Below are 12987 nucleotides of genomic sequence, written 5' to 3'. Positions count from 1 at the left end.
CAGATGGTTGTTGTCTATCAAACGTCCCCATCTGTTGACTCAGGGATCGAGACGTGGCTGCACGATCCGTTACAGCCATGCGGATAAGATGCCTGTCATCTCGACTGCTAGTGATACGAGGCCGTTGGGATCCAGCACGGTGTTCCGTGTTACCCTCCTGAACCAACCGATTCCATATTCTGGTAACAGTCATTGGATCTCGACCAAGGCGAGCAGCAATGTCGCGATACGATAAACCGCAATTGCGATAGGCTAGAATCCGACCTTTATCAAAGTCGGAAACGTGATGGTACGTATTTCTCCTCCTTACACGAGGCATCACAACAACGTTTCACCGGGCAACGCCGGTCAGCTGCTGTTTGTGTATGAGAAATCGGTTGGAAAATTTACTCACGTCAGCACGTTGTAGGTGTCGCCACCAGCGCCCATCAGGTGTGAATGCTCTGAAAAGCTAATCATTTGCATATCACATCATCTTCTTCCTGTTGGCTAAATTTCGCGTCTGTAGCACGTCATCTTCGTGGTGTAGCAATTTTAATGGCCACTAGTGTAGTATGCTTTCCGGCATCTCTCTTTTGTAGTGTAAAAATGTTTACATCACCTAAGCTGATTCATTCAAACAGCTTAGAAGTTTACACCGTCAAAAGGAAAAACAGCTTTGTCTTAGGTACAAATAGCATCCCTTCTCAGTGAATTTTTTAATTTCAATATGCTTCAGGTATCAATCCGTGAAGTGTCGTGATTGCGGCCGGATTATCTCGACTTCTTGACGCGATATTGCGGCTGAAACATATTTAGCCATCATGAGATGAGTGTCTTGCACTGGAGATCGCTAGTTAATATCGCTGACTGTATAACAAAAATTGGGGCGGAGATGCACCCATAAAGGTAGCCTCCACATGAGTGACAGTCTAGTTTCGGGCCCTCTTATCTACTGCTCCATCTATGGCATGCAGGCACACGCCTAATAGCGATACTACATGCGCGCTTGTCAAAATACGAGCTCGCGGAGCATAATTTCAAATGTCACAATTAATAAAACTCACTGTCGGTAGACGTGTCATGAGTAAGGAGAACTTTTCTTTATGAATATGGTAAAGAAAACATTGGGTTCTACGTCTCATCCAGCTGAAACCCGCCATCACGATTAATAAGATTTTTCATCAAATGGATTTCCACTTATTCTTTAGTAACTGAATCCCAGAAGTATCTCATCGAGATCGATCTTTCTGTCGCAGGATAATCCATGGAATGTCCTGTGGAGATAAATGCTGGGCTGCGAAAGGCGAGTGTCTCGATCAAGTCAACGCGTCTTTCATTCACTGTGCGTGTTATCCGGTCTTAGGCTTTGCCACGCTGGCAAGATATTCTGTAGATTCCAGTCCTCCACAATCCGTGATCGTGCTTTACTGAACCGAGAGAACCAAAAGTCTTTTCAGGTGGGCGGACGATAATCTTGACACGATGTTCCCTTAATATTCTGCCTAATGCCTCCGAAATATTTCCAACTCCTCTTTATCTTGTGGCTGGCCACGTTTCTTCTTTCTTAAAGCTAAGTTGTTCTGATGTGAAGCATATCCATTATCTTTGAATACAGTTTGTAAGTGTTTCAGCTCTAGACGCCTCCATCCATGAGTTTTCAAAGACAATGGATATTGTCCACATCAGATCAGTATAGCTTTAAGGAAGAAAATGTATCGAACACATGCGATGGTCACCTTCATGAGTACATCCAAGTGACTACTCCATCTTTCTTAAATTAGTTCCGAAACCTGTCCCTAGCATCAACGACCAGCGTGCTGCAGACTGTTAAACCACTGCACACAGAGCTGTGTACATCCGGCATTGATCGGAACTTGCTTTGCTCCACTAGAATTCAGTGTGTAACATACATGATCAAATGATGATGTCTGCAGAACTTGACCACTGCATCTGGCAGAATTGTGGCGACTCGAATTATAATCACCACTGCGCGACCTGCAGACATACGATTTAACTGCGAGCAAGAACTGAGACTTAGTCGCCACACAATCGGAAGCGTGATTTGTAATTGTTCTACAACTTACAACTGTTCAAATTTCTTCCTGCATTCAAATAACAACGTTGGACGTTCTTGTGTCTCTCATTTGTAGCGAGGTCATCAAAGTAAGCCAACTACCAACATTTAATAATATAGTTGATATGAAACATGGCAATTAATGGGACAGGAGAACAGCTGCAAACTTCGCCATCCACATTCTTTGCCAACAGATGTTAAGGACTTTATGGAGTTCTTACCACACACCTCAGTTCCATTTACCTTCCTTTCAATTTATTTCTGATTTTGTATTTTGAGCTGATTACTTCTTCCCTACAGCCCCCTGTATGCGCCCCACCTCCTTTCAGAAACTTGTCCAAATATAAAGGTTGCATATCGGTGTCGATATTACTACGCAGTCTCTTTGAACTAACAACAGTTAGAATGTTCGGGTAATACATGATGACACCAAATCAGTTGTCCAGGATTGTACACTTATGTGATCAGTCAACTCACTACCTGTATGAAACGGGTATAAACGTTTTATGTCAATTTCGATATTAAACTTCCTGGCAGATTTAAACTGTGTGCCCGACCGAGACTCGAACTCGGGACCTTTGCCTTTCGCGGGCAAGTGCTCTACCAACTGAACTACCGAAGCACGACTCACGCCCGGTACTCACAGCTTTACTTCTGCCAGTACCTCGTCTCCTACCTTCCAAACTTTACAGAAGCTCTCCTGCGAACCTTGCAGAACTAGCACTCCTGAAAGAAAGGATATTGCGAAGATATGGCTTAGCCACAGACTGGGGGATGTTTCCAGAATGAGAATTTCACTCTGCAGCGGAGTGTGCGCTGATATGAAACTTCCTGGCAGATTTAAACTGTGTGCCCCACCGAGACTCGAACTCGGGACCTTTGCCTTTCGCGGGCAAGTGGTCTACCAACTGAGCTACCGAAGCACGACTCACGCCCGGTACTCACAGCTTTACTTCTGCCAGTACCTCGTCTCCTACCTTCCAAACTTTGCAGAAGCTCTCCTGCGAACCTTGCAGAACTAGCACTCCTGAAAGAAAGGATATTGCGAAGATATGGCTTAGCCACAGACTGGGGGATGTTTCCAGAATGAGAATTTCACTCTGCAGCGGAGTGTGCGCTGATATGAAACTTCCTGGCAGATTTAAACTGTGTGCCCCACCGAGACTCGAACTCGGGACCTTTGCCTTTCGCGGGCAAGTGCTCTACCAACTGAGCTACCGAAGCACGACTCACGCCCGGTACTCACAGCTTTACTTCTGCCAGTACCTCGTCTCCTACCTTCCAAACTTTACAGAAGCTCTCCTGCGAACCTTGCAGAACTAGCACTCCTGAAAGAAAGGATATTGCGAAGATATGGCTTAGCCACAGACTGGGGGATGTTTCCAGAATGAGAATTTCACTCTGCAGCGGAGTGTGCGCTGATATGAAACTTCCTGGCAGATTTAAACTGTGTGCCCCACCGAGACTCGAACTCGGGACCTTTGCCTTTCGCGGGCAAGTGCTCTACCAACTGAGCTACCGAAGCACGACTCACGCCCGGTACTCACAGCTCTACTTCTGCCAGTACCTCGTCTCCTACCTTCCAAACTTTACAGAAGCTCTCCTGCGAACCTTGCAGAACTAGCACTCCTGAAAGAAAGGATATTGCGGAGATATGGCTTAGCCACAGCCTGGGGGATGTTTCCAGAATGAGAATTTCACTCTGCAGCGGAGTGTGCGCTGATATGAAACTTCCTGGCAGATTTGAACTGTGTGCCCGACCGAGACTCGAACTCGGGACCTTTGCCTTTCGCGGGCAAGTGGTCTACCAACTGAGCTACCGAAGCACGACTCACGCCCGGTACTCACAGCTTTACTTCTGCCAGTACCTCGTCTCCTACCTTCCAAACTTTGCAGAAGCTCTCCTGCGAACCTTGCAGAACTAGCACTCCTGAAAGAAAGGATATTGCGGAGATATGGCTTAGCCACAGCCTGGGGGATGTTTCCAGAATGAGAATTTCACTCTGCAGCGGAGTGTGCGCTGATATGAAACTTCCTGGCAGATTTAAACTGTGTGCCCCACCGAGACTCGAACTCGGGACCTTTGCCTTTCGGGCACACAGTTTAAATCTGCCAGGAAGTTTTATATCAGCGCACACTCCGCTGCAGAGTGAAATTCTCATTCTGTAATTTCGATATTATCTGCGTTTCTTCAGCTTCTGTTGAATGCCAGTTCCCTATCAAAATTGCCAGCCGTTGTGGCCGAGCGGTTCTAAGCGCCTCGGTCTGGAACCTCACGACCGCTACGGTCGCAGGTTCGAATCCTGCCTCGCGCATGGATGTGTGTGATGTCATTAGGTTAGTTAGGCTTAAGTAGTTCTAAGTTCAAGGGGACTGATGACCTCAGATGCTAAGTCCCATAGTGCTCAGTGCCATTTGAACCATTTGAACCTACCAAAATTAATAAGCGGAGAAAGATATCCCACAACTGTACTTTACTACATACACACACATTCTCTCGGGAATGGCTCGAATGAATGACTTCTTCTGATGCTGTATTGAACATATTCATTCAGAAAGAATGCACAATCAAAGCATCAGAGAAGCTAGCAAAAGTGGTGAATTTTTTCACAATGAGTAAATCATCTTCACTTCATGTTAGTCTACGTCTACAAAACGTAGGTAGAATGAGGCAAAAGATTCAACGCCTTCCCAGCTGCTCCTGAGCTCCGTTTATTTCACTGATATGCTTTTTTGCGTTAAATGAAATTATTTCTTCGATATTTCATTTACGAAGAGAACAATAGATTTACGTTGACACAAGTCTCGGTGAACACACAATGTTACTTACAGGTGAGACGTTACTCTTTTCACGCCGTTCTTGACGAGTGAGGGCGGCTTGACTTCAGAAGAATGTTTGAATTGATGTAGGAGATGTAGCGGGCCTTCATTAACTTTAATTACTGCTGGTGACGTCCACGCTTTCTCTTTAGCTACAGTTTCTGCCTGAGGACTTTTCGGGTTGAAAAATTAAGTAAGAATATGACAAGACTAAGATTAATGACGTCTCTCAGAATAGTCTTTGATAATGGACAGAGATTAGTGAACTTCTCCGAGAGGTTACCGAAGTCGACCAAACTTCATTAAATATCACTTCGTGTAACAGCTCCTTCTGCGAATTGAAATCAAACTCTAATTAGTTTTAAACAGTGTCGCTCAAGGATTAAAGCTAAGTCACTCTATTGTCATTATTACCAGTTATTTGTAGCTTGAGCACTTCTCGATTCTTTCGTCACGTTCAGTTTTCAGAGTCAGATATCACAACGGTCTAATAATGCTGTATAATTGTGCTGGATTAGCTTGAAGTCATCAGAAACCACTTAAATGTATTATGAGATTACTTTTTACAATGAAAAGTCTTTCTCTTATATTTAGAGTTTAAACTGAGTTTTTTGCATATCACGTCCCAATTTTGATAACACGACAGACAACAAGTGTTTCTTCACAATAGGAAGAAAGAAAATACAATAATACAAAACCGTTAGAGCGGAATTCTTATGGGACTATGAAGAGAGGCTGTAATAGATTACATTCACTCTCAGACCATTAATGGGTTAGTTGTTCGTTTCGGACAAGAAATGGGCTAGGTACCAGACAAGAACTTTTTGAGGGAACAATCTCAGTACTCTGTTGAAGTTATTTAAGGAATCTGTAGAACATTAAAATATGGTTGCTGAAGAGAGAGTGAAACCAGATCCTTTAGAAAGTGAGTCAGGTGCTGAAACAATAGCAGCATTTCGCATTTTCGTGAACTTTGTTGTACTTAAGAACAGGTCTGGCATAGCACACTGTACTGGCAACTGGTTCGTTCATTATCCACATCTCGTGGATAGTTTATTACAATCTCTTCTTGCAAACACACACATTGGAGTATTGTACCTATCCGCCGGCACCACGCTAGTGACTTTCGATTAAAAATCTCCCATGTGCGGGAATTACAGAAAGCACAACTACACGTTAATGACACTTGGTAAATGACTTACCGGCATCTGGGTCTGGCCTTCAAGCGAGGTCGGATAGACCATATAGTTAATGCGAACGCTCGCAACAATCGAGAAATCCGGATTCGAGCCCCGGTCATGCAGAATTTTTTCAACCTCTATACTCAGTTCTACATTTGAAGGTTGTCAGTATTCGCAACTGCGAACACGTTTCCTGTACCTGTTTGGTACGTTTATGGTGCTAATTTGCTGTTCGTACATCGGTGGCACAGCCTGGTGGCGAGAGAGACCGAGTCCTTACGATGCGTTATCCTACAACCTCACTGCTGACCCCACTGTACTGTACAATTCTCCCCAGGAGAGGATATCAAGGTGGTTTTTGTTTGTGAAAGCTACGACCGCCAATCGTCCTATAACATGACCTGTGATTAGCTGTTTCAAAATAATTGTAATCGTGGCGTTATTTAGAGCGCTGCTTCTTGTAAGATTGCTTCGTGGGCACCATACATTTACACGTACACTCATGCTACGCAAACCAGTGTGAACTACAAGGTAGAGAGTTATGTTCCCATTGTACAAGAATTTTTTTCAGTTTTACACGGTATTTCTGAAAAAAATTTTAAACTTTGAAAGTTGTCTTTGATAGGCTGGCATCTATACATCTATACGAGAATCTCCCGTAGATCGAAAACCCTGTGACCATTCCCCTTGCCTTTCTTTCAACATCTGCTGAGCTAATCTACCCTACTTTTCCAAATATCTTACAAACGAAGCTATCAAACTAACATACTAGTGTTAGTTTTGAGCTTAGAAGATAAATTCAAGAGTGAGAACTGCAACTGACGATTTGAATAAGCACTTGTTTCTGTGATTTTTGAATGCAAGGGGCGTAACTACGATTACAGCAGCTTCATAACGAATAAATTTCCTTGGAAAAATATCAGGATTAAAATTTACAGCTGCCAGATGCAATTCATGAAGTACATGTGAATAAAAAATTATGAAATCTTGCCAAATGGACCCTCCACAACTGCAATAATGATGTTGGGCCGAAAATCATGTATTTCATTATATTTATATTAATGTTTGATAATTTGTTGCGACATTCGAAACTGAAAACATGCTGAGTATTTTTTTTTATTTTATTTATTTATTTATTTTTTTTTTTTTTTTTGAACCGGTGGATGTATCTGCTGTGTGAACTCTATGCATTCGAAGGATCCCTCCGTATCTATTCAACTTCCTCACGGCCAATAAACACACTTGTAGTGCGAACGAACAAGTACTTTTTTTCGTTGGAAGATGTGGAGAAAGCCGTTTATGCTTTACACCAAGGCAAGTAATGTACTCAACTAGCGGTGTAAACAGCCTGAGGGTAAATGCTCCTGATGAGGAGTGAGATGCGATGCACTAGCAGCGAGGTTGCAGCGTATGCGTATCAGTAGATTAAAGAACGCGACTTTTGATCCATTTAACATCATTTTCAGTCATAGTGACACTTCGAAGAGCCGGCCGTTGTGGCCGAGCGGTTCTAGGCGCTTCAGTCCGGAACCGCTCTTCTGCTACGGTCGCAGGTTCGAATCCTGCCTCGGGCATGGATGTGTGTGATGTCCTTAGGCTACTTAAGTTTATGTAGTTCTAAGTTCTAGTTGACCGATGACCTCAGATGTTAAGTCCCATAGTGCTCAGAGCCATTTGAACCATCTGACACTTCTAAGACGAACGACGAGGTCCGATGATTCAATGTATCAGCATTTTATTTTACTTTCGACAATAATTCTTGGCCACTAGTGACTGGAAGTCAAAGCTTTCGTCATCCAGTACACCCTAATTGTGTAATGTCAATTTCATCGTAAGTCTCTGTTATATACTGTACAGTTTGATAAGCGAAAGAAAATGTAGACATGCAATTACTTACGTAGAAGTAAGAATGAAAGATTACCATACGCAGGCATGGTTTGTCGGGGACAAAGCGACCGTTGCAAATAACATAGAGATCAAACATCCACGGATCGGATGCTATTTTATTTTACAGCCCGTTTCGTCGTTCAGACATGAGCATAATCTTGCCTATAAAAGCGTGGTATCCACCAACAACATCCCATACAACTACATCCCATACAGTTAACCAGTGAAAGTGAGTTTATGATATAGTAATTTAAAATACGAGTTCCCCTGGAGCAAAATGTTAGGATGTTAAAAATTCAGTTTGGTACGGAAGTCAAACATGAAGTTGACAACTGTATAACTCTGGAAGTTATCGTATTAGATTAGAAATTTAAGATTAGTGTCGATATGTACAAAGCACGCACTAGCATACTCTTCTACAACATGTCATCGGAGAAGGGTAAAAATACAAACTGAATTCACTCCCCTCATTTCATTATTTTTCTGACTTTCTTCACCTAAATACATGCACATTCTCTAGAACATTTAACAAAGTACTTCTATCTGCTTTGTGTATTACACCCACGCTATCCTCAACTTCTGATGTGGCATGTTTGGTTGCATTTAAATGTTCACCTACAAGTGCACAGCTATAAGAAGCTTTATAATGTTCTTTACAGCGTATCAGTGTCTTACAGCATCTTTTTCTCTTGTCATACGTGTGCTTTTGCAATATAGACAATTACTTTTGTGCACTCCCAACACACACACTACACTAAGGTGCCAGAAGTCATAGGATACCGATATGTTTATATACAGTTGGTGGTAGAATCACCTACACGAAGTACAAGAGGGCAGTGCGTTGGAGGAGCTCTCATTATTTTGTACTCTGGTGATTCATGTGGAGAGCTTTCCCAAGTAACTGTGGCCTCACGACGGGAATTAACAGACTCTGAACACGGAATGGTAGTTGAGTTAGATACATGCGACATTCCATTTGAGAAATCGTTTGGTAATTCAGTATTCCGGGATCCTCAGTATCATGAATATGCCGGGGTACCAAAATTAAGGCAGTACATCTCACCATGGGCAATGTAGTGTCCGACGGCCTCCACTTGACGACCAGAAGTAGTGGCGTTCGCCTGCTTATCAGTGCTAACAAACAAACAACTCTGCTTGAAATAACGGCCGAAATTAATGCGGGACGTATGATGAACGTATTGTTAAGACAATAGCCAGAAATTTGTCTTTAAAGGGCTGTGGCAGAAGACGACCGACGCTGGTACCTTTGCTACCAGCACGGCATCGCCTGCAGCCAATTATCTGGGCCCATCTTATCAGTTGGACCATAGACGACTAGAAAACGGTGACATGGTCAGGTGAGTACCAGTTTCAGTTGCAGCACCTGCTTCAACAGATCGAGTGTGGCGCAGACCTCACGAAGTTGTAGATCTAAGTTTCCAGCAAGGCATTATGCAAGGCGGTGGTCGCTCCATAATGGTGTGGGCCGAGTTGACACGGTATGGCAGGATCCTCTGCTCATACTGAACATATCATTGACGGGAAGTGGCTATGTCTTGCAATTTGGAGACAGTTTGCAGCCATTCATGGATTTTATGTTCTCAGACAATGATGTCATGTCACCGGACCGTAATTGTCCGCGATTGGTTTGAAGAAAGTTTTGGACGGTTCCCGCGAATTATTCGGCCACCCAGATCGCCCGAGACGAATCTCTTCGAAAATTTATTCGAGAGGTCAATTCTTTTACTACGTCAAGCACCGGAAACACTTCCGCAACTATGGACGGATATAGAGGCAACATGGCTCAGTATTCCTGCAGGGGATTTCTAGTGACTTGTTGAAACGGAAATGCCGTGTGGATAGGGCCTCCCGTCGGGTAGACCATTCGCCTGATGCAAGTCTTTTGAGTTGACGCCACTTCGGCGACTTGAGCGTCGATGGGGATGAAATGATGATGATAAGGACAGCACAGCACCCAGTCCCTGAGCAGAGAAGATCTCCGACCCAGCCGGGAGTCGAACCCAAGCCGTTAGGTATGACATTCCGTCGTGCTGACCACTCAGCTACCAGGGGCGGACGTATGACTTGTTGAGTCCATACCAAGTCGAGCTGTTGTACTACGCCAGTAGAAAGGAAGTCTGACACAATAACAGGAGATATTCCATGATGTTTGTCAAGTCAGAGTGTCATAGCGTAAAGTCAAGCGCCGGCACGCCAGTCGGAAACGAGAGAGCAGAGAGGGCTATGAAGAAGACGTCAGCCAGTTGCACACTGACCGGCCCCTCTCCATGACGACAATGCGACAGCAGCGGTCTGTATGCCAAGAGGACATAAGCACCGTGCCGATAGTCGCGGATTACTTCTACAGCAGCATCAAGCTGCAAGACCAGCGACTTAGGAATTGTATATCCTTAAGAAATTTCTTATTTTCAAGTCGCCCTTTTGCTTGCTACACTTCTTTGTTATTATCAAAGTTAAGTATTGTCATTAATTCATTTCGTAATTAAACTTCTTAATACGATTTGCTTTAATTGTTGTCTAGCGACCCGAGGAGCAGGTTTCCTAGACACCCCATATTTGACGAATAAGCAGGATTCAACACGGAGTATGGTTCAGTATTATTTAATAATTTTTTGCGACATTCTAAACCGGAAAAGTGCATTGTACAGTTGGTGAAGTGTTGACACAATTGGTGAATTTATCTCTAGCGTGGAAGTTTGGTAAAGTGTTCAGCCATATCTTCTCTTCTTTCTCCTCACCAGCAGCCAGACTTTAGGCACGAAAGAACCACTGTTTTTCTCGCCGGAGGGTGCAGAGGAAACCTATTTTGGTTTACACCAGGCCAAAGAATCCACCCCACTAGCAATGTAAACAGCTTTAGGGTAAATGCTCCTAGCGAGCAGTGAGATGCGATGTGCCAGCAGCGACACTGCAGCTTCAACGCATCCATAGATCAAAGAACGCTATTTATGACCACTTTGATATCATTTGTAGTCACTGTGACAGTCTGCAGACGAAAGACAAGGTATGATATTCAATATAGTAAGTTAACATTTTACTTTTGATAGTAATTTTTAACTAGTAACGAGCTTTTACTCAGTATAATCGAATCAGATACGGTGTCATAAGGGACAGAAAATAGGGACACAAAGCTCCTTATCTGGAAGAAAGAAGGCGAGATTAGAAAACGCAGGCTATCCTTGGCCACGGAGACAATTCCTAATAATATACAGATCAAACATCAATAGATCGGGAACTATTTTATTTTACAATCGATTTCATCTTTCAGATCTTCAACTCCTGTAGAAAATCGATATTCGCCAACACCAACAACGCATAAAATTAACCATTAAAAATGAGTTTACGACTTAGTAACTTGTAACAGTTACCTCTGTGAAAAAAGCACAGAGGTTAAAAGTAAAGTTCAGTACAAAACTCAAACACTAAGTGGTTTGAGTTGGATTTGTACGATTTATTCTCGTGTATGACCAAAGCATAACTCTGGCAGTTATCACAATTGCTTGGAAATTTTAGTGCGATATCGATATGTACAAACTACGTATAAAATAAAGAACAAACATCGAAAAAGGGGAAAAATACAAACTGAACTCATTCTGTTAATTTCACAAATTTTTTGCCTTTGTTTCTGCAAATATCTCTAAAATCTCTTGCACATTTAACAATATAATTCTATCTGCTGTGTGAGTTACATTCCCGCTATCTTCAATTTCTGATGTGATAGGCTTGGTTGCATATCAATTTCCACTTAAAGCTGGACGGCTGCAATTGGTGTTTCAGTGTTAGTTATAGCGTACCAGTGTTTCAGGGAGTGTTACTCTCTGGTCGTATATGTGCTTCTTCAATAAACCCAGTTGTTTTTGTGCACTCTCGACACACTCTAGTTTGAATGCATGTTCAAGAAAATTATTGGTCCGAAATTCTAAATTACCATTCCACTTAGCAAACCATCTCTCGTTAAGCGTCGACTTACAGAATTTTTATACATAAGCCTAAAGTAACCTTCGTTTACGCTACGACCTATTATGTTTTGGTCGTTCGACAGTTTTCTTCACGAGTAGATATAACTTCGCTGCATCAATTTGTTGACAACTATTTACTAACGAAACTCCTGTAATAGTACGCAGTGGCCTTTTTCGTCATCTGTAAGGGATAACTGAAACGTTACGTAACGAAGAGCAAAAACTGTTTATGGAACTACTCCCAACAGTTGTTACAGAATACGTTGTCTTTCTGTACACCTTAAACTCATGTTACCCCTACTATCTGCTAGTGGATCAACCGAGGATGTTGACACTACCTACCTCTACATTCTTGATTAAGAGAAAGCGCAATATCTGATTAAGTTTAACGTTTATTTCACGAAATTCCTTTTTTTTTTTTTTTTTTTTTGCCGTTAAGTAAAATCAAACTGTCACCTACGCAGTGGTGATAGTATAGTGTCTTCTCATTTACGTCTGGACACTTTTTAAAATATCTAATTTCTGTCATTAAGAAGTATTTCTGACAGGAAATTCATATTAACTCGTTATTTCTTAAGGTCTCGTTAACATGTACATTCGAAAACACATTTCCTGACGAAAATACTGCAGCTCTTGTGAATATCCAATCCCATCATCCCGTTAGCGTACTGGATATTATTATTGGCGCTAAGACTACTGCGGAATTTTTAAATACCTTCAGTTTGTTATCTAGCGTATAATTTATTTTAGCCCTTGAGGTTGGGGGGGGGGGGGGGGGGGGCAGAGGGGGACAGGAAGACTAGAGTCCAATGTTCAGTCGAAAACCATAGCGTTAGAGAGAGCACAAGCTTGGATTGTTCCTTTTCAAAGGAATCATCCCTTTCCTTATATTGAACGATCTGGATAAAACCGCGTATAAACCAAATGTGCTTGATCGGACGATAATCTGAACTGTCACCCTACGGAGTGCGAATCTTATATCTTAAACAATGCTGCATATCCCTTGGTTTCTTACATAGAGTCTAAGACCAATGAGAAGAATGAGTGAAGGATAAACGATGCA

The sequence above is a fragment of the Schistocerca serialis genome, chromosome 6 (genome assembly GCF_023864345.2).
Source record: "Schistocerca serialis cubense isolate TAMUIC-IGC-003099 chromosome 6, iqSchSeri2.2, whole genome shotgun sequence".
Classification (NCBI taxonomy): domain Eukaryota; kingdom Metazoa; phylum Arthropoda; class Insecta; order Orthoptera; family Acrididae; genus Schistocerca; species Schistocerca serialis.
Note: the sequence above shows the minus strand (reverse complement) of the source record.